Source organism: Octopus sinensis, linkage group LG7 (genome assembly GCF_006345805.1).
Source record: "Octopus sinensis linkage group LG7, ASM634580v1, whole genome shotgun sequence".
NCBI lineage: Eukaryota > Metazoa > Mollusca > Cephalopoda > Octopoda > Octopodidae > Octopus > Octopus sinensis.
In genome coordinates, this window is record NC_043003.1 from 79,719,411 (window position 1) to 79,743,394 (window position 23,984).

General features: G+C 37.9%; 1 long non-coding RNA gene and 1 other non-coding gene across 2 annotated transcripts; one reads left to right on the top strand and one right to left on the bottom strand.

The window, feature by feature from the left end:
* The first annotated feature begins 12,497 nt into the window (after window positions 1-12,497).
* LOC118764115 lies at window positions 12,498-22,303 on the top strand. Its single transcript, XR_004999906.1, has 3 exons — window positions 12,498-12,581; window positions 19,049-19,051; window positions 22,293-22,303. It is a non-coding gene; the product is annotated as an uncharacterized LOC118764115 (long non-coding RNA).
* Trnat-agu lies at window positions 20,350-20,423 on the bottom strand. The gene has a single exon. It is a non-coding gene; the product is annotated as a tRNA-Thr (tRNA).
* Window positions 22,304-23,984: the final 1,681 nt, after the last annotated feature.

Below are 23,984 nucleotides of genomic sequence, written 5' to 3' on the forward strand. Positions count from 1 at the left end.
TACTAATATGGCATTCTTATAAAAATAAGAAAAAAGCTGACCGCTTATTAGCTCCATGAGGCCATCGCCTTAAGTTAGCTATTTGATACACAAACTGTATCCTTGTTCAAAGGTTATATGGATACAGTTTGTGTATCAAATAGCTAACTTAAGGCGATGGCCTCATGGAGCTAATAAGCGGTCAGCTTTTTCTTATTTTTATAAGAATGCCATATTAGTATGGCGATAACTAATATATATATATATATATATATATATATTATATATATATATAGATAGATATATATCCATATATGTGTCTATATATGTAGACATAGACACGTGCACATAAGCACACAAACACGCACACATTTACTACACCAGTGAATACTTTTAGCAAGAATGCTGAAATTGGTCTAAAATATATGAAATTAAATATATTGAACAATTACTTTGTGTTTACGAATATCTCCTACGATTATAAAAGGGTCATATAACGAAACAGCCGAAATCAGACAAATACATGGGGAAAATTACATTTTAATAGAGACAATCCGCAAGGAAATTAATCAGCAGAATATAATTGAAATCGTTGACATTTTTGGCGGAGCAGGTGTACATTTATAATTATCTTCTTCATCAAGAATATATCTCGAGGTTAAACGCATTTTGCGTCATTAGATGTTGCGGAATTTGCGTGCTTTTATTGTGTGGATGAGAAATGGTAATTCATACGTGCAAGCTTTTCTTTTTGGCAGAGATGCTTTATATATTAAAGAAGTTGAAATTATCACAGCAAGTTATCCAACAAATATTTGGTGACGAACCTTCTGATACTGATGAATAAAACCTATCCGAAATGTCTAATTATATCTAAGTGAAGTCCTCGACTACGGTCGAACAACGATGATGATGATATCTAAAACATGTCTGTATGGCTGAAGGCATGGGTTTTGCAGTTAAGAAGTTTTTCTCGAGATTAAAATAGTGCTTGAATTAATCACACAGCGCGGTGGCATGAGCACATGGCTTCTGCCAAAAGCAGCCTTTGGTCAACCAAACCTCTATGCGTCAAATTGAGTAGATAGTAACTATGTTAAATTCCGATAGAGATACTAATGTTGTTATGGTGTAGTAGACTTCATCTATTTCCCGGTCAAAGGCCAGTGCCAAACCGTTGTTTATCTTTAATAGTGTCCACTACGTTGAAAGGTGGAGGCACAATGGCCTAGTGGTTAGGGCAGCGGACTCGCGGTCGGAAGATCGCGGTTTCGATTCCCAGACCGCGCGTTGTGTGTGTTTATTGAGCAAAAACACCTAAAAGCTCCACGAGGCTCCGGCAGGGGGTGGCGGTGACCCCTGTTGTACTCTTTTGCGTCAACTTTTTCTCATTCTCTTTTCCTGATTCTTGAGTAACGCTGCGATGGACTGGCGTCCCGTCTAGCTGGTGGGGAACACATACGCCACAGAAACCGGGAAACCGGGCCCATGAAAATGGCGACGTTTTTTTTTTACTACGTTGCAAGCACTCTCACCAGGTCTTAGAATAAACCATTTAAAAAACCAATAGTGGAATGAGCTGCTGTGCATTATATTTCACAGCCAGTTAATATGAGGGAAACAGAAGCCATGTTCACTATTATAGTAGATGAAGGCGATTGATCGATTTTAGATGAAGTTTAAACTTTGTGTACATTTGCACCTATTTCCACCAATTACGTGGACTATGCCTAATGCAGAATAAAGTGTCCTGTTTCCAAACAGAACAGCATACCAGCAACGGATAAACTAAGATCTGATAGTCTTAGTCTCCGTTTACTCGGCCATCTCAGCTTCTCGTTACGTACAAAATGAAAGAATACCCTTATTGTCTAATTGAAATGCTGCAGGAGAATGTATTAGAATGGCAAGGTCGGGAATTTACGAAGAAATAATTTGATATTTTAAAAATGTATTATATTTATTTTAATTCATATTTCATATTGAATCGGGGAACAATACCGTGAATAATGAAAGGTTTCGAATAACGGTTTTATCATTAGTTCATTGCAGTTTTGACAGCTAATGTGATAAAGCAGTGTGTGTAAGCCGCCGAAAATGTAAACATCTTAAGGGGATTCGTTGGTAAAACACCAGGTTTTCGGTTTTCTTACCAATGTTTACATCCTTCGTCGATGTGAAACAAACACACATAGACACACAAGTACACACTCACACACACACTCACACACACACACATACACCGACACACACATATACATAATTTGTATATGTGCGTACTGTATGTTTATCTAAAGAATGTACATTCTTTAGATAAACATACAATTTAGCCTTGCCGTGAAAAGTAAACTAAGTCTCATTCACCACAGATTTACCACTCTGTAGACAGAAAAGATAAATGAAATCAATCTGATTAGTTTGTAGATTTGCTAGGTTTTTCTTCAAGGGAAGAATGCCCGTAGAGATTGGTATTTTATAGCTATTTATATTGTATACAACCTGGGACTGAGCGGAACTAGTCTACATAATTTACAGAACACTCTACGGGCTTTTGACGTAGATTTACTGATCAATAAATTAATAATGCATTGTACAGTGTCTATGAATAAGCTGAAACGTAAGATATACTCTGTTCTTTATTCTAAATCTGTTTATTTATTTATGTTTACTTGTGAAAAGTAAACGAATTAGTTACGTCACAAGGTTCATCTCCTCATGGACAGAAATACATCAATCTCATGTGATTTGTTAATAGTGTTGTTAGATCTTCATCAGAGGACGATTACCTGTCTTCTGTTCACGGTGAGATTATTAGCTTGTAGCTATACAACGAGCGTTCAAAAGTATCCGACATTTGGGCATAAAAAAAACAATTTAGAATATTTCAGAAATTTATTTAATCACTTTCAAAATACTCACCTTGGGAGTTTCTCCCAGCGGTTCTGCCAATGCTGGCGATGCTTCTGGAACACCATCTCCGCAATGATATGGAGCTCTGCCGTCGCGTTTGTCATAATTTCCTTTCGTGACGTAAATCGCTTACTTTTCAACATGGTTATCAGTTTAGGGACGAGCTAGAAGTCACACGGTGCCAAGTTGGGAGAGTATGGAGCCTGTCAAACAAGTGATGTGGATCACGTAAACGGAATAAGAGAGCACATTGTCGTGGCGTAGTTCCCAATTCTTCGTCGCCCGCTGGTCCGGCCGCTTTCGACGCACAGCATCACGAAGGCGACGCATAACTTCCAGGTAGTATTCCTTACTGAATGTTTGTCATTGTGGTGCGTGTTTAGGATCAACAATACAACGGGAATGAAAAACAGGTCAACATTACCTTCATATTCCTGAAAACTTGTGCATCGTGAGGGCTTGATGATGAGAGATGCTTCCATTGGGAGGACTGGAAATTGATTATAATGTATAAAATAATCTAACTTCGCAACTAAGTGTCTCTAAGTTCAATCTTGCTGCATTACATTTTTAACCAACCAAATATGAACCATTTTGTTGCACAATGCGTCTCCATCTTTCCTGTAACTTGAAAATACCCTCTTCCCAGAATTGAGGTGGTTTCATGGCAAAGAATTCCTCAAGGTATCCTTTTACGTCATCCATGGAATTGAAATTTTTACCATTAAGACTATTCTGCAGAGATCTGAATCAGTGGAAATCCGAAGGAGCAATATCTGGTGAATACGGAGGGTGGGGTAACACATCCCAGCCGAGCTGCACCAATTTTTGTCTGGTTCCCAAAGCATCAAATGCCGAGAATGGACTTTCTTATCTTCCATTTTAAAGGGTTATAGGAACATATTCCTTCTTCCACGAAAAGATAGCTTAAACTGTGCTCTAAATGGAGGTGTAGTCAAATCTTATTTTATGGACTAAACCATGTTCTAAAATAAGTCGAAAGGCAAGCTACTATAAATCGGCACGAACTTTCCGGACAACCCAATATATACCCAAAATCATCACGCTCACATATTCTTAAAGCTTTTTAAAAACCAAAGAACATATAGATTTGTAATTTTCTGTGTTTTCCAGATAAGACAACTGGCCATACTGACACCAGTTTTTGTAAGAATCACTGAAATACTCATTGAGATATTTAGCTAGAAAGAGAACAGGCTGAAATCGTTTTGTGCCAGCTTCATCATATCTTTCCAACGGAGAAATGTTGAGAAGGCTAAGATAATCCAGGCCTTTCTCTGGCTTTCATCTTCAAATTCCATTCAAGAACCATCAAGTGAATTGTGAATATGATTGAGAAAGAGGGAATAGGGGAGAGGAAAACTAAATCAGGAAGTCGTAATCGCAAGAAAGGTCACAATTTCAACCTGGAGCTGGAGAGATAAAGCACAAGATATCCAACTCAATCCATAAGACATTTAGCATATGAGAGAGGTGTATGTATGTATGTATGTATGTATGTATGTATGTATGTATGTATGTATGTATGTATGTATGTATGTATGTCTCTTCTATTTTTTAATCATTATAAATCTTCCACATTAAGGCGGCGAGCTGGCAGAAACGTTAGCACGCTGGGCGAAATGCTTAGCGGTATTTCGTCTGCCGTTACGTTCTGAGTTCAAATTCTGCCGAGGTCGACTTTGCCTTTCATCCTTTCGAGGTCGATAAATTCGTACCAGTTGCGTACAGGGGTCGATCTAATCGACTAGTACCCTCCCTAAAAATTTCGGGCCTAGAGTAGAAAAAAGTTACAAATCTTCCATTGAGGAGGGAGCCTGTTTGCAACAAAGATACAAAACTCAATATTTGGGATGTAGTTAACACAGACAAATTCACATTTGGTGCTTGAGAAAACTCTTGCATAATTTTACTGTTCTGCTCACTTGTAATGTACTGATCAGCCGGTCAATTTCTCTTTCCGAAAATCCCAGTTTATCCAAATTCTCCTTTAAGCATTTACTAACAAAACCTAGTGCTCCAGTTATTATTGATATGAATATGAATTCATAGTCTGCATATAGAAGCTGGGCATAGTCTGGATATAGAAGTTGCAGGGCATCTAACCTCTATGATACATACCTTTTGCCCCTCTGTCCCCAAAACAATATCCGGTATGTTCTGCTTACATTTGATAGAAGTTTTGATGGGAATATTCCCCCAGTATTCCTTGAGTTGGTGCTTATAAATTTATACCATAACATAGTAATTTTCTAAGTTTATTTCAGGACAGTCTTTTTTGCGGATGGCATTGTAAATTGTATTCGCAAGTACATCATGCTGCATAGGGCGGTAGTAACGTAACGACATTTTAGGACAGCTACTAATCACATGCGTAATGTCTTCCACAGAAACATGACATAGCCTACAAGATTACAAGATTACAAGAGCGTCGCTGTCTCTCTTGTGGTTATCTCCTGTTCCTGGATTGCAAATGCATAGCCTTCATAGTGTGATTTGATGTAGTGGTCTTGTGTCCAAGAGAGGCTGCGCTTCGTGTCAGTTCTTCTTCAAGCTTCCGGGCAACATACACATGCATAGTCATTTTATGTATGCTGAGTAATTTCCATTAAGGTTTTCTCTGAGATAAGAGAGCCCAGCTGTTTTGAGGCTGTATAGGAGATCACCAGGAAGAGAGTGTTTCTTGAGAAGTTCACCGTCAACTCGTACAATGTTGCTCACTCCACTTTTCAGGACTGCATTAATATATTTATTTTTGCTGCTGTTGTTTAGCAGCTGCTGCCTGCGTGATGTCATATGGCATTCGAAAGCCATCTGCACTGATCTCAGGCCTCTGCCACCTTCATTTCTTCTCAGGTTAACATCACTGTTTCTGTGGAAGTTCTCAGTTGTTGTCAGAATTTTGCTGGTTTTGATATTTATGGAGTGGATTTCCTCTACAGACCAATCAAGTATCACAAATGTTGGAATCAACATTGAGACTGTAAATGCATTGTAGGATATTGTTTTGTTCTAAGAGGGGAGTTCCAACTGCCATATTTTGCTAGGTCTGGTGTAATATTCTCGGGTCACTATCTTTATTCACAGTGCCTTCATGTTACATTTTCGTCTATGCCTAGGTACTTGTAATGTTCTTTTTGTGGAATGGGGAAGATAGAGAGATCTTTGATGCACAGGTTTTGGGTTTGGGGGACTGATTTTCCTCGTTCTTTAACCAAATATGAACATTTCTTTTAGCCAAATAATTCCATGCCTATATCAGCTGAAAATATTCCAGTTGATTTTTGGCATTGTTAACGTTTTTAGCATAAATCTTCAGGTCGTCTACAAAGAAATTATGAGTTACATTGATATTTCTGGCAGTTGAAGATCCTAGCATATAACCATTTGTTTTCTGCAGTAGGAACGATAATGGATTCAGTGCTAAAATGAAAAGAAGTACAGAAAAACTATCTCCCTCGAACATTCCCTTTGTAATAACTATATAACTATACAATTGGAAACAATTATTCTGTTCTCAGTCGTAAGGGTAAGAATAGTTATCTATGTCTTTGTGAGTCTCTCTATAGCAGCAGTTAAGGTAGTAAGTATCTTTGCCTGATGTAAGCACTTCAACAACCATGAATGAGTGATAGAATTGAATGCTTCCTATAGACAAGCTATACTGTCACAAGGTTTCTGCGTTGTTTTCTTCAGACAGTACAGATTATTTATTAAAAGTTGTACATCCCGCACACCCTTCTTTTCACCAGCCTGTTGATCAGTCACAATGTTGTTCGACTCACAATGGCCTGGATCAACTGGCTGAGGCAATTTGAGTACAGTTTGTACATAATGTTTAGGCTAGCAATGCGCATGTAGTTTCCTGATATATAAGTGATTTCATTTTTGACAACAAGATTTGTCCTTGCTGTAGCAATCGAATGTGGTATATTAGTCTGTCCTTCTATAGTCCATTTGAACATACATATATAACGGTTTCTATAAAATGTCAGCTTTTGGATATACCAATATCCAACTATTAGGTCCCTTTCAGGTGCCTTCTCATTCTGCAGTTTGCCTACTGCTATAGCGAAGGTTTCTGCATCAATAATGGCGCCGTCAACATGGGAGGTGAAAGTGTAGAGGACCGTTTTGAACTACGTCCTCTAGAAATATGCCGACGTCTCCAGCCTAAATTAGTAACTGGTTTATTTCTCCAATAATTATTAAGAGAAACACCTTTTACTCGCAATCGTAGCGGTATCCTGAACAGATTTTAAAATATACATCTACATCTCGTGGAATCTCGCGAACACGACAATGGCTGAAATTAACACCACCACAGATGAAACTAACAACGTCACCACCGATGGAAATAGAACTATTTCACCAGTAAGTTATTTAAGAAGACATAAGTACTCTTCTCATTTAACTTGGACTCAATAACTAAACCAAAATTTATTTCGGTGCTATGAGAAAGCCCGAGATGACCCTTCAATCGGATACATGAAGCGGTTAAAGCAATCCTCGGACGAAGCTCATCTCAACTTAAATAGCAGGTCATCCCATAAGTTCTGTCCGATTTTACCTTTTTAAAAATTTAATAAAATTTAATAGTATTTTAGAATGTCTAACTGAATTAAAAATTATTTTTATGCAATTGTATACATTTAAACTAATTAAATATTATTTTACAGAATAATAGAATTAAAATTTCTTTGATTAAAACCCTTTCTAACATAGAAGTATCCAAAGAGTAGTTAAGGCACATAATTCTTTATGAGTACAAAAAAGGAAACTCTGCAGCCGAAGCGACTCGAAACATACACTCAGTTTATGGGAAAGAATGCTTGAATGAACTTGCAGAAATTCAGAAGTGGAGATTTCAGCCTTGAAGATGAAGATCGAACAGGACGTCCAGTTGAGTTTAATGATAAGCTCCTCGACACTTTACTTGAAGAAAATCCTGCATTATCAGTTGAAGAATTGGCAATATCTAAAACAAAGGCTTCCTAAAGTTGGAAAATAGGTGCCTTATGAATTGTTCGAAAGCAACCGCAAATCCCGAGTTGACATCAGTTCTTCTCTCCATTCTCGCTAACTCATTTCACCATTTTTGGATAGTCTTGTGACTGGTGACGAAAAATGGATCTTCTATCGAAATGTTAAACGTCGTAAATAGTGGCTTGGTAAAAGGGAAAAAGGTCAACCACAACCGAGAGGGGAACTTCATGGGAAAAAGGTTCTACTCTATCTGGTGGGATTGCAAAGGAGTAATTCACTTTGAATTGTTACCACCCAATGCAACAATCAATGCTCAAGTCTAGTGGCAGCAATTAGGGCGTTTGAACCAAGCTTTGAAGAAAAAAAGACCCGCTTTAGTGAATCGAAAAGGAGTGATGTTTCATCAGGACAATACGCGACCCCACACTGCAAAGATCGAAGAGCTTGGTTGGGAAAAAATTCCTCATCCAACTTATTCTCCCGACCTTGCTCCTTCAGACTACCATTTGTTTCGTAGTTTACGGAGCCATTTGGGGGATAGAACTTTCGCAAGCCAGGAGGAGATCGAAACTGATATTTCAGAGTTCTTCGTTTTGAAACCAAAAGAGGTTTTCACTGATAGGATTAAAAAGCTTGTAAATAGATGGAAGGAAGTCATAGATAATCAGGGGAAGTACATTTATAATTAAATTTCAATTATATATAACATTTGATCACTTGTTTTCTTTATTCAAAATTCGGACAGAACTTAGGGGATGACTTGATACTTTCAAGGCAAAACAGCTCCGTGTATGTATGTATGTATGTATGTATGTATGTATGTATGTATGTATGTATGTATGTATGTATGTATGTATGTATTCTTCATACATAATTATATATACATGTGTTTGTGCATGTGCATGTGTGTGTATGTTCAACCTACTCAAGTTAATGCTTGAAAAGCAAAGTAGGAATTTTGAAAGAAGTATTTTGTACTTGTTTCAGTCATTAGACTGCGGCCATGCCGGAGCACCGTCTTGAAGAATTTTGTTGTTGTTGTACGAATCGACCCCAGTACTTACTTTTTTAAGGCCTGGCATCGGTCTCTTTTGCCGACACCAACACCAGTTGTCAAATGGTGGTGGTGGGGACAAACACAGACACAAAAACACACACGCGCCCGCGCGACGAGCCTTTTTTAGTCTCGGCCTACCAAATCCACTCACATGGCTTTGGTGAGTCCGAGGTCATAGGTGAAGACACATGCTCAGTGTGGCACGCAGTGGAACATAACAGGAACCATGTGGTGGGGAAACAAGCTTCTAACCATACAATCACGCCAGCGCCTATATATTAAGTTAGTTTTTTTAAATCGGATGACTTTGGTTCGAGGGGTCCACGAGAATAAAATAGTAATCGAAGAGAACCAAAAATATAAAAAATGGATGAGAACCACTGTTCCACATGATTGCCAACATTGCTAGAAACAGCTGTAAAATCTCTTCCAAACCTCTGTCAACTGACGCGTACTTACGGTTGGAGGATCTTTGATGATGGGTTTAGTAAATCGGTGGTGATCTGGGTTTCAGCAATAATTGATTCTAGCATAGGCTCCGTCAATGTTTCTGGCGGGTTGCCCGGACCAAGAGCTGTCTTACTTTCCAAGCGTTTCAGTCTTCCATGATATTTTTGAGGTTTTCTATTTTCAGCTCGACATCATGAAAACATTTATCAATTAGCATCATTTCAAGTCATCCGACTTAAGAATTCCTATGACTCGGGAACTACAAAAAAGAAATCACTAATTCATCTTTGCTTCGATAGCTGTGATCAGCATATCTCATTCCACCACTCTCGAATGATTAATGATATGTTGGGAATATTTCCAGACACCTCATCTTTCGTTGAATGTTGTTTCCATTTATTGAGAACAGTACGTAACATATATGTGTATGTCCCCTCTTCTCCCATCTTTATCATTTTTGTATCATAATCATTTGCCTCATCAATGTCTATGTCCAGCCCTCAAAGCTACCTTATCTATGTGCTGCCTATATGGCAAATTTAATGAATAAAAATATATGTGTAGGTCCCAACAAGTTTGCTTATCTTTTCTTGTCAGAGTCAGTGCAGATGAAACTTAAAGAAAGCAATGAGCTTGAGATTTCGGGGAAGATGTTAGTCGATGCCACTGACACCAATTTTAGACTGCTAATTTTATTTTTTCGACTCTGAAGATAATGCTGAACTTGGTGGGATTTGAACAAGGGACGTACCGAGTGAGAAGAAATACCACTAAGCAATTTTGTTATCAGTGTCCCCTGGCGGTTCTGTGATTCTGCGATTCGTGTAATCCACCGTCCCGCATTTAAACATCATCATCATCATCATCCTCATCATCATCATCATCACCACCACCACCACCACCACCACCGCCACCACCATCCTCCTCCTCCTCCTCATCATCATCATCATCAACAACATCAACAGCAGCAGCAGCAACAACTACAACAACAAGAGTGATGACGACGATGACGACGACGACAACGACGACTCTATGTCACACATAACGGAATAAGACTTTCCATATAGCATTAAGTTTCCATAGTATCTTCTTAATCTGAATTATTTCGGTTGTAATTGATTTCTTAGCTTTATCTACGTTAACCTTTCGCCCTTCACTTTATGTTATTTCAGCAGCAGCACGCAACTTCGGCTGCAAATAACTATTCTGAATTGAACACACTCGTCAGAGAAATAGGCAACCAATTGGCAAGAGAACAGGGGAATCGTTAGAAAGCTGAACGAAAGGTCTTGCGGTTGTTGATCCCAATCTTTTGATTTGTGAGTTCAAGTCCCATCGCGATTAACTATGCCTTTCACCCCTCTGTCGGTTAACGAACGTATCAGGGTAAATTTTCTGTTGTTTCCCTTCCTCCCAAAAGTGGTCCTTACCTTTAACCCGCAAAGATCAACTAAGGCTTTTATCTACCCAGGGGTAATAAAAAATAAGTACAACTCAAGTCTGTATAATAGGCTAACACCTACCCCCAAATTTCAGATACTATATTTCTGTAAGAAACACTTAATATATCAGATCTTAAGGAGGCGAGCTGGCAAAATCGTTACTACGCCAAAGTAAATGCTAAGTAACATTTCTTCCAACATTTTACATTCTGAGTTCAAATTCTGCCGCATTATGAAAGGGTTATAGGTGAGAACCATTCATATTATACCCTGTAGATCCCAGGATATGACCAGTCCTTTTAATATAAAATAGCATTAGATAGTAGATCTCTAATTTCAGATACCACTAAATCTCTGGTCAAATACGTTTATTTCTTGATCAAGATTTGAACTTTCTCTGCCTTAATATGTTAGAAAAATCTCGAACACCGTATCTAAATTGTAGTGGTTGATATGAGGTGACTGGAAGGGCAAAGGCTCGGCAGTGTACTCTGTAACACACCACCTCTTTCTCTAGGCAAGCGATATTCATTATTCAAGAGCCATCACAAGGTCGGTTTCAGGATTTTGCCTGAAGCCGTTACATATAATAGTTACTTACATTTTGGACGTTAAATGCTTTGGTTTGATAACATCACTTATGTTAATGATGAAGTTCTTGTAGAGAATGTTTGTTATTACTGTAACAATGACTTTTTATAAACTATTTTTGCTTGTTTGGTCGTAAAACATAAATACAGTGAATTTATTGTTTGACCAGGATTTGAACTTTCACTGTCTTATCATGTTAGAGAGATAAAAAGAACAAATCGATAAAATCTGATGAAAATTTCCATTTTATTTTTCTGGAGATATTGTCTCACATAAATGAACATCCTTAGAGATTACCTGTAGTATGGTAATTGAGATTCTACTAACCGGCTATAAAATAGCTATCCCTTTCTCTTTAAACTTCAAGTAGCTTCAGTCTTTCCTAATGAACTAGAGTTTAAAACCTAAAAGCTGGCTATCTGATAAATATTGATTCCTTGCATCGCTACAAGGCCACAAATTAAAGGGGAGGAGACAGTCGATTAAATCGATTCCAATATCGTGGCAGTGCCTTCACATAGTTATAGTTGGATGGCTGATACCAGCAAAGGATTATATTATTGTTAGTGCTTATCATATAGACTCTAGGGGCGGGCAAGAGTGATAAAAATGAAGTCAATCTCGATGAGTTTTGAGCACTGAGTTTCAAGGGAAATAAATATATACCGCAGGGTCATTAGTTATGTCCCTTAGCTGTACCGTGATCACGCTCCACTGATCAATTATTCATAACCGACCATTAAATAATGGTGTTCGAGCAAGATGTCAGTTCTAGATATGAGTATTTACAATGGCATCCAGAATTTTCCACTAAATCGCGGTCAAATGCTGGTAATTGTCTTGATAGAGAGTTAGGTTTTCAATTCTTGTGTGAAAATGCTATTTAATTGGTCCCAGAGTCTCTGTTTATGAAATCAATCTGCGTTCCACAAAATCTAGGGAGACCGGCCTATGAACGTGTGGCCCGGAACGGAGCTTTAATCCTTTTTGAAACATACATACACACACACACACAAACATAGAATCCTTAAACTCCAAAGTGTCAATACCTCAAATGTGAAATCAAGCCCCCAGAGACAGCTGTTGAACTCGTAAAACTCTTATTCAACCCATTTAATTCCTGATATCATTTCTATTCTGTGTAAGTCGGACTTTTTTTACATGCTTACATAATTTGTATTAAATGTATTTAATATTTTTTGTATATCAACTTACCTAAGTTGCTTGTCCTTACATTTACTCCTTTGTCTGCTCAAATTCAAATTTCTTGAGGACTACGAAGTGTATTCTATTCAGAGAATACCTGTCTATAGCCAGCTGGAGGAGGTGTCTTCCTGGGGCTACAAACTACAGTAGCATCCACCCTTAGGGGTTAGCCATATTCAAATGGCAAATATACGTCACGATCTGTTGCCGCTACTGTTTATAACTCGCTCTGAGATTTATCATTATATATATATATATATATATATATATATATATATATATATATATATATATACATACATATGTACGAGTTAGTGGACAAATGAAAGACGGACACTCAACACATTTATTATGAGTTACATGTATGGATCAAAACAGTTTGATTCAAATTTGTTGGTACTCCGAGTTTCAAGCGTGAATACGAATGAAAGAAATTGATTATTGTTACCATAAGTTGGGCTGCGATTGGTCAAGGAAGGTTAAGTAGTGTCGTGGTTTGATGTTGGTGTATCAGTATACCAGCGACAGCGGTTAGCTGGAAAATACCGCATGGTGGACAGGAAATCAGTTGAGTTGTTAGAGGGAGAGTAGGAAGGGGCGGTATGTACAAGTATATAGGTGTATGTGTGGGTTTGCGTATGAGCTCATGGTTTTGCGTGCATGTCTGTAATGATGCAAGCGTGCGCATCTGTACATGGACGCGCACATGCACGGCCCCCTATTTAAACGGTCAATAGAGAGATCTTCAACTGGGCTTCCCCCAACTGCAACAATGCTTTGGCTAGGAACGGGTTTACTGAGAAGTTCACGTATGTGGACAACCCCCAAACACCCTCTTCTCACCCCACAATGATTAGGAAAAGGAAAAATTATATGGTATAACCCCCTTTCAAGCTAGAAGTTTCCATCAATGTAGCTAGGGGTTTCCTGTTGTTAATTAAGAAACTCAAAAGCCACAAGTATCACAAACTCTTCTACCTTCATAATGTCAATGTGAGCTACACCTGTTTAGACAACGTCGCATCTAACATCGCACTCATCAACAGACCCCAACTTGCAGCTTCCGGAACCCCACCATGTGCCTTCTAGAAAGATCCTGCCTCTCAAGTGCCGTAGTATACAGGGCCACCTTTACACCATCCGATGGCATTACAAGGCACTATACAGCTAATGTAACAGCTAATGACTTCAAGGGAAGTTACTCTCAGTACATGCACCCGTTTAGATCCAGGGACAAAGAGAATTCTACTTCCTCGTCTCGTTTTCTGTGGAGAGTCCGTGACCTTCGAGAAGAAATACCCAGCATCAAGTGGACTATTGTCGACAGAGCACCATCATATTCACCCGGCTCCTCCAACTGCCAGCTATATCTCCGCGAAAAACTGCATATCCTTCAACGATCTGCAGTATCCGAAAACAAGTAATGCGATTTATCTTATTGTTGTCACCAGAGATATGCCCTTCTGGCAAATTTCAAGCTTCTGACTACCGACAATCCGGATAAACTACCTTAGTACCAGCCGCTACTTTGCACCGCATGCGCCAAGGTCATCCTCACCAACCAACCTCATGAGTAGGACCGACAATTACCAATCCCCAAACGCTTACCAATATCCAAAGCTTACCGATTCCGAATGCTTACCATTTCCCAACGCTTGTTATGTACATGTATACTCATGGATGCGCGATCGCGATTACGCATGTGCACGCACGCACTAATATGCATGCGTACATGCATGCATATATACATATGTACATATAAATGTATACGCTGTATGTGCGTCTATGCGTACATATGCATGCATGTGTGTGTGCACGTGTATGTGTTTCTGTGTGTGTGTACGTGTGTAAGTGTGCGCGCGCATGTCCATTCATATCTGTGTGCAGGCGGAGGGGGGGGCGTGCGCGTGTGCGCTCCTGTACAAATGCACACGCTCGCATCAATACAAACATGCACGCAAAAACCATATGAACGCATCTACACGCCCACGTATACAACTATATACTTGCACATACCGCCCCTTTCTATTCCCCTCCAACAATCAGACCGATTTCCTGTCCACCACGTGGTCGATTCCTGTCCATTACGATCGATTTTCTGTTCACTATGTGTTATTTTTCACCTATCTGTTGTCGCTGGTATACCGATATAAAAACATCAAGCCACGATCCCACGTGATTTTCCTCGACCAATCGCAGCCCAACTTACGATATTAACAATCAACTTGTTTCATTCAAATTCAAAATGGCTTAAGACTAACATCACGTTTAAAACTAGTGTTTTGATCCATACACACACACTCACACATATAGAAAACGTTTATATATTTATGATGGAGATTCATATATATATTCCTAATAGTCACATACAAGCATTTGCAAACACACACATACACACATACACACAAACACACAGACACACACACACACACACGAACATATCCAGACATTTATAAGGATCTTCATCTTAGCAGAATAAGGAGAAAAAACCCGAGAAAACGCAAGAATAATAATGGCAGTAATATTAACGTTTACAGAGGAGGAGGTGTTTTGGCTCAAAGGAATCTGTGTTTTAGTCCTGCGAACAGGATAGTCAACCCACAAGTATAAGATCAGTGACGGCAAACCTATGATACAGCTGTGTTAGCCGTGACACGCCGCGTTGTTTGTAAATGACACGTCCAAACTTAGAAAAATAGGCCTCCCAGAAATGTCATGTTATAAAAAGCTAACGTATAAGCATTTTGCAAGTATTAGAACACATGTGACAGTCCACTAACCGGATTATCAGAAAAAATAGGTATTAGACACTTCCAGCTAAAGAGTTTGCTATTAAAATAGATAAAGCTGTCTAAAGAAAAAATACAAACGAGAGCTAAACTTTCATGCAACTTTGTCGCAAAGTTTTATTACTTTGATATAATCCCTATATATATGCATACATACATACATACATACATACATACATACATACATACATACTACATACATACATACATACATATATACATACATACATACATAGATACATATATATATATATATATATATACGCACACAAATATGAGAGAGAATCCACTATGTGGACGCCCTTACGCTAAAGAGAGATCCGCATGGGTCTCAACCACTAAGAATTGTTCTCAAGAAAAATTTAGCACACTATGAACGTAAGCGAGCAGGACAAATGAAAAATAACAAAAATATAGATTAACCCCATGCAATTGTTTCACTGTTAATAAAGTATGCAATTTTACTTACACAATTAATCTGCAAGTTCGTCAGTGAGGTCCGCCAGATATTAACACGAGGTAAAAAATACGAGTAGTTCGGCCTATTATATTCACGGTTATATTCAAATGCCTTCGCTCTAGCGCGCCAAATTCCCGGAAATAATATATATATTGGAGTGGCTGTGTGGTAAGTAGCTTGCTAACCAACCACATGGTTCCGGGTTCAGTCCCCCTGCGTGGCATCTTAGGCAAGTGTCTTATGCTATAGCCCCGGGCCGACCAATGCCTTGTGAGTGGATTTGGTAGACGGAAACTGAAAGAAGCCTGTCGTATATATGTATATATATATGTGTGTATGTGTTTGTGTGTCTGTGTTTGTCCCCCTAGCATTGCTAGACAACCGATGCTGGTGTGTTTACGTTCCCGTCACTAGCGGTTCGGCAAAACAGACCGATAGAATAAGTACTGGGCTTACAAAAGAATAAGTCCCGGGGTCGATTTGCTCGACTAAAGGCGGTGCTCCAGCATGACCGCAGTCAAATGACTGAAACAAGTAAAAGAGAAAAGAGTAAAGAGTATATAATGGAAGTAATATATAATTACGTGGAGAAACACACACACACATATATAAATATATGTATGCGTTACAAGTGCTGACTACTATTTCTAGCGTTGGAGGTAACTAGTTCTACGAAAAATAAGGCGATGATTTTGTCGCGATTTTTGATTAAAAAAATTTTATAGTTTTCGTACACAAAACAAATGTAACAACGAACGCTAAAACGTCGCGAGAATTTTGAATCTTAATGTTCTTGGTGTAGCTGTAACAGCAGATAAACTTGGTTTGTTGCTTGGTGTGCTACTGACTTCTAGTGTCTTTCATACTCGGACTGTTTATTGCTTTTGTGTTGTCAGCTGTTGTCCACTACCTCCTACAGTGTTCATCAATACCGTCTCTGTTGCATCCCAAAAGTTCTCTGTCCAGTAGTTACCGTGTGCCGAATTTATACTGGTTGATAGGCTCAGAAGAAAACGCACTAAAAGACGAAATCGTTGCTGGAGCTTATTCCATGCAAGATTGTAATTAGTCAGATTTTGTTGATTATGTGGGAAATATTCTAGCGAATCCTGAAATCGGGTGATACCTGAATATTCCAGCTACCTATGTGTGTGTATGTGTGTGTGTGTGTGTGTGTGTGTGTGTGTGTGTGTGTGTGTATTCCTTACAAAAAGGGTAAGGGTAAAGACCCATTTCGATCATGAATGACCATGAGATTGCACCTACAAAGTTACCCTCTGAGGCACAAATCTGGGCAAGGTTGTTTATGGAAGACCAGCTATGCCCATGCATACCAGCCTCACCTGTCCACGCCCCCGATATTGTCCAAAGGAAAGACAAAGGCCATATACCTTGGCACTAGAGACGTCGCAACTCATTTCTACAGGTGAGTGAACTGGAACAACGTGAAATAAAGTGTCTTGCCCAAGAACACAACACACAAACCGGTCTGGGAATCGAACTCACTACCTCATAATTGTGTACCCGACAGAACCAAACACCGCGATTATAATCTAAACTATGTCCCCGTGAAGCAAATCTGCACATTCCAGTAACCAAAAGTAAGTATGTAGATGTTTTATTTTAAATGATTATGTCATACATACTAGTTGAAATTCCTTCAGAATAAGGTTTGAAATGTTTGCACAAAACCCGGAAGCTTGGAGGCAGGGTAAAGTTGATTACATCGACCCCAGTACATGACAGGCATTAATTCCATCGACCCCAAAATGATGAAACTCACTGGGTAATGACGGACGAAATGCCGCTAAGCATTTTGTCCGGCGCAGTAACGATTCCGCCAGATTACCGTATATATTAAAGTAAACACTGGAAAGTTTGGTACTATTTTTGAATCTGTGTCTGAAGTATTACGGAGAGGAGATCCTATACATGTTTCATACATGTATGAGAGAGTGCTGAAAAGTTCCCGGATTTAAGGGTGTCGTTAAAGGCCTGGTTGGAGGCCCAAACTTTCGAGTTCTTTTACAGGGCTTAAAACAATTGGAGGACTGCTGCATTGTGTGTGAATCTGAGAGGGGGAATATATTGAATAAAATCATAATTAACCGATCCTCCTATGTTTTTCTTTTACAGAAAACCAGGAGCATTTCAGCACCCCATCCGATTGTGAAGTTCTTATATTTATAATATTACAATTAATTATTAATATTTATATTCATAAAGTATTTCATTCACTATAATGAAACGCGTGTAACGTAGAACTACCTAACTTACCAGTATGTATATACATATATGGACAGAAACATACATACATACATGCGTATATAATATATAAATATATATATATATATGTATGTGTATATATATATATATGTATACATATATCTATGTGTATGTATGTATGTATGTATGTATGTATGTATGTATGTATGTATCTATCTATCTATCGATCAATCAACCAATCTCTCTCTCTCTCTCTCTCTCTATCTATCTATCTATCTATCTATCTATCTATCTATCTATCTATCTATCTGTCTGTCTATCTATTTATGTAATTACTAATTGTCGATGCTAGTTAACTTACCGAATTACAGGAACAATATATTACGATGGAATTGGGTTGGATTAATTGAAACTCGGCATTAAATTGTTACATTTAAACATTTTTAGAAACAACTTGAAATAGTAAATTTTAGAAAAAAGAAAAACAAAACTTTGCAACCCCCCTCCCCCCAAATAAAACTAAAAATAAAAATAAAAATAAAATAATATAAACAATTTCTACAATAAATTCTGAATGTTAGCGTCTTGGTTAAACTAAATCATGTCCGAAATAATTGATGCAGGAATAAATGAATAAAGATAAATATCTACATATAAATAGAATCGAAATTTGTTAGAGGTGTGATTAGTAATTATTTTGCAACTGAATCTACTAAATTGTTGTTACCAGAACTGGTTGGCTCCAACGTCTATGTAAAATCCCAGCAAATCTCTTATCAGGGATGATCCAGTGACCTTACATAGACCAAAGAACAAATCAACCGATGAAATCCTGTTCAATCGTATTTCAACAGAAATAACATGAACAATAAAATCTAATTTACACGTAGTGATAACGTATATCTATAAACCGAATTCTACAACTTTCCAGACAGTTTGCCAATGCTCTTAATTAGATTTTGATGTTGCTGATGCCAAGAATCAATGGCAAGTGTCAAAGTAGCTTCTGTTTTTGTTCTAGAATGATCTATTGTCGAATAAACAGGTTCTTAAGGAAATTCTGAAAGCAAACTTAGTTATAGAGGACAAATTTCAAAAGTTAAAGGTTGCCGATGACGGCAAAATAGACGAAAAGTTCCGATGACTGTCACTTTCTTATCCATCGAATAGTGTGATAAATGTGCTCATTGATCATCATTATTATCTAATCATAGAAAATGTTGTAAGCGATCGGTCTAAATAGACGAAATGGAAGCACCAATGGAAAATATTTTGTAGTTCTTAGTTAAACACTGCTGGGTGATTTGAAAGAAGACTCTACTTTATACTCTATGGAAATATAATTGTCTGTTGCACACTGAGGAAAATGCAGTATTATCTTATTGCTGGCTGTTAAAGGAATCCTAAGTAGAAAACTCTTTCTTAATATTGATTAATATTGATTTCTTTTGATTAGATATTAAGTTAATATTTTTTAAGTAAAGGACACCTATATGGTTTTATTCTCTAGTATGTAACTGGTACATATTTTATCAGCAATGAAAGTTGGATTTTGACCCTAGGACGTTATGAGACCTTAAGTCATAAAGTCCAACAGTATGAAATTTTTGCCAATACTTTGTTCTCTTTTACTTAAGTAAAAAGTATTTAACGGATGCAGAAGAGAGAGCGCGCGATAGATAGATAAATAGAGATAGATAGAGATAGAAAGAGGGCGAGAGAGAGAGAGAGAGAGAGTTGACTGACTGAATTATGGCTTAAAAAATTGAACTAGTCTGACGATGAATGTTGTATTTTGTCTTTGTTGCTTAATGTCAAGTGACCTGCTGCACCTAGCTGTAAATAGATACTATTTATCATAGTAAGCAACAGAAGCACCATAAATTTGACAAACTTATATATAACACAAGCATTTTTGTTCGAACGCGCCGGTTAATCGGTTTTCTAACTAATGTGAATAGCACACATTCACACCAACAATACTCCTAGACTTACGACCAGGCTCCTTTCCACACAACCGGTCCTAACTCAATAGGGACGTAACTTGAAGATGCGTATTCGATGTTTTCTTCTTTGGTGGCGAGTGGAGTTATTTTTTAGGTATTATGTACAAGGCTGAAATTTTAGTAGGGACGGTTACTCGATTAAACCGACCAACACATTTTTTTTCTCTAGTTTCAGCTCAGAACTGTGGCCATGCTGATGTAACACCGTTAAAAAAAAATTACGAACAGGCTCCAGGGGGATTCGAACCCTCGACCTCCAGTTTACTAGACTGGCGCTCTAACCAACTGAGCTATGAAGCCACCGTTAATACATTACTGCATTTTAATTTATTGACCCCGAGGAGATGTAAAGCAAAGTTGACCTCATTGGGATTTCATCTCAGAATGCAAAGAGCTTATGATTCTATTTCTTTACTACCCACAAGGGGATAAACACAGAGGGGACAAACGAATACAGACAAACGGATTAAGTCGATTACATCGACCCCAGTGCATTACTGGTACTTAACTTATCGACCCCGAAAGGATGAAAAGCAAAGTCGACCTCGGCGGAATTTGAACTCAGAACGTAACGGCAGACGAAATACGACTACACATTTCTCCCCGCGTGCTAATGATTCAGCCAGCCCTCTGCTCTATACTATATTACATAATATTAGGTTGTCCCAAAAGTTCGTAAACACTTGCGAAAATTGAATTTTTACTCGCCAAGTACTAACAAAAACAACAAAAATTATTCCTCAAAATAAAGACCATTATTTTCCAAGACTTTCTACGAACTTTTGGGACAACCTTATAATATATTTTTTTCCTTTATCTCCTTTTGTTAACGTCTGTATCCTGAATTTAACGGTCCGAATGAAAAATGCAAAATTTTAACACATTACAAAACAGAAATATTTACTTATTAATGTATCTTATAGACAGTGGTGCTCCAGCATGATTACTGCTCGCAGGTTGAAACCAAATAAACTAGTTTAAAGTGTAACAGTATTTTATTACATGGAAAAATAAAAAAAAAGAGACAAAATATAAAAAAAAATCATGAGAATTACTTGTCAAACACATTTTGTTATAAATAAAGGACTGCATAATACATAAGTACTAAACAAAATAGATCAAAAACAGCAAAAATAATTTGTAAACTCAAGTCTTGAAATAAATGAATTGCCCGCAGCAAACTCGAGATAGCCATAGTCGTAGTGGTAAATGTGCGTAGTCAGCGTAGTCAGCTTGTGACAGCAATAGTTGTAGATAGTGGTAAGTTTATGAAGACAGCTTCAAACAGTCTTAGTACGGAATTTGCGTCTCTGAAAACTTAAAAATTATCGATTCCTAGCACCAAATTTAACTCAGAAATCTTGTGTTGAGGGGTAAGGGGTTTGAAGACGGAATGTTTGTGATCTTTTTTTTGAATCGGATCTTTCCTTTTATCTCCGTATATTTTTCTTTCGCTTTCTGAATGTTTCTATCGATCTCGGTGAATCGTTCAACGTCGTTCCAAACGGAACAAAGTTGTCCACTTGTTCCAAACGGAAATTACTCTTATTAAAAAAGAATAAATCCTGTCAACCCCTCTGCACTGAACGACTTCCTCATCTTGTCTCCTTCCTCGTCTTGTCTCCTTCATTTCTTTTCTCCGCCACCTTTCTCCTTCCTGCACAATTGTCTCTGCTTTTCATTCAGAAACATCCTCGTTTGATAGTTCTTTGAAATCGTAGTCCAATGACTGTTCTACAATTTCCACTTCTACTTCTAATTGAAAACTGTTAGCCAATTTCCTAATGTTCCTTTTACTCACAGCAAATCTCTTTTCATCAACATCTGGCAATATATTAATGCAACATTTGAGACAATGTTCCATCCACCATCCATGCACTTAAAAACTACATTCTCCTAAGCTGCTACAATAATCTTAATACAATGAAGAACGTTGTAATTTATCCAAAACAATCTCTATTGCTTCATCAGCTGTTAACGCTATATACTGGTCAAATGTTGATCGAAGAAAATATGCTTTAAATGTTTCCAAAGCACCATGGTTCATCAATCGAATGATTGATGCATCTAAACTATTCTTGCCCTCTTTTCGTAGGCTCTAAATAAAGCGGAAGTCCAGGTGCATTTCCAGGTAATAAGATCTTAAGCAAAATGTCTTTTTCAGGGCAGTGTCCTTTTATATTAGGAATAAAACATTTTTGAATATAAGTTTTCAAACAAAACTTGAATGATTCAAATTTTTCCTTGATCAAAATTGGATAGGAAGCGTGTATTACTTTATATTTTGAAACCCATAAGGATTTTTGAATAGTAAATGAGAAATAGTTTGAGTTTATATCCAGTGACGTTCCCTCCAGTAACAGGGTCATCCGTTCTTTAAAGTCCATAAATCCAGGCATAGTTTGTACGTCTTTGTGTACGTATGGCCATTCGATCATCTGGTTTCAATGTAAACGATTCTCATCCACACCGAAACACTGTTTTACTAAATACTCTCCCCTGATTAACTTATCCAAAGCGCCAATAAACTTCTCGACTACCATAAACATTCGAGGTACCAATAACCACTACTATAAGCATTCGTTGTATCAATAACCTTCTTGACTACCACAAGCATTCGTTGTACCAATAATGAATGCTTAGCATTCGGTGTACCATTAACCTTCTTGACTACTATACGCATTCGAGGTATCAATAACTTCGACCACTATAAGCATTCGTTGTACCAAATAACCTTCTCGATTACCATAAGCATTCGTTGTACTAATAACCTTAACGACTACCATAAACATGCATTGTACCAATAAACTTCTCGACTATTAGAAGCATTCGTTGCTTCCCCTTTTCTGAGTCATATCTAATTTTAAGTAATTCCAAGAAAAAAAATAACGTGATGTTGTTAGTAGGAGGTGCTTGTGTGCACGGAAATATAGGTAGTTGTAAAAGTGGGTTGTTGGAAGTTTCATAGGTTGTAAGTCTAACAAATTTCATTCACAAGATACCGGTCAACCAGGAGTGGCGAATTTACTTAATTTGCAAATATTAAACTGCGTGGTTTTTTTCCTGGAGCATCTTAGCCATTTATTACTTGTGTGAAAATTTTCCTTGTATTCATTTCATTTTATTTGCTTCAAAGATTCCAGAATTACTTCTAGCCTTTGCTTGAATTGTTAGTAGGTTTATGGACACACCTTTGATTTTGCCTTCTATCCTGAGCAACAACAATTTCTTCATTTCTTGGACAGACCGGCGAGCGGGCAGAATCGTTAGCACGCTGGACAAAATGCTTATCAGCATTTCGTCCGTCTCTACGTTCTGATTTCAATTGTCATCGGGATCGACTTTGCCTTTCATCCCTTCGGGGTCAAACTAAACAAGTACCAGTTGAACGCTGGGGTCGAGGTAACAAAACGTGCCCCAACTTCAAAATTACTGACCTTGAGTCAAAATTTCAAATCGATATTATCGCCGAAAGCTTTTCGGCCGAACCATTTTATTATATCAGAGTCTGATATCTTTGTCTTTAAATACCAGGAATTTGCAAAGTTTATAACTGTAGAAGTATAATTGATATTGTGAAATAAATGATGTTGCTAATAGGAGAAGCTCGTGTACGAGGTAAATAGGTGGTTGTAATAGCTGTTATAGTAAAGCAAGACATGTTTATATATGAATTAAATTTCACTCACAGGGCTTTTGGCAATCATAGGCTACAACAGGATATAGTTGACTATCTTGGCGTGTAGCAGGCTTGAAACTGGAATAGCATGGCTGCAAAACACTTTCTTATTCCTATAAGCACACTCTTACGACAAAAGGATCACGACCACGATACCAACTATAATGATTAGCACCACCAGC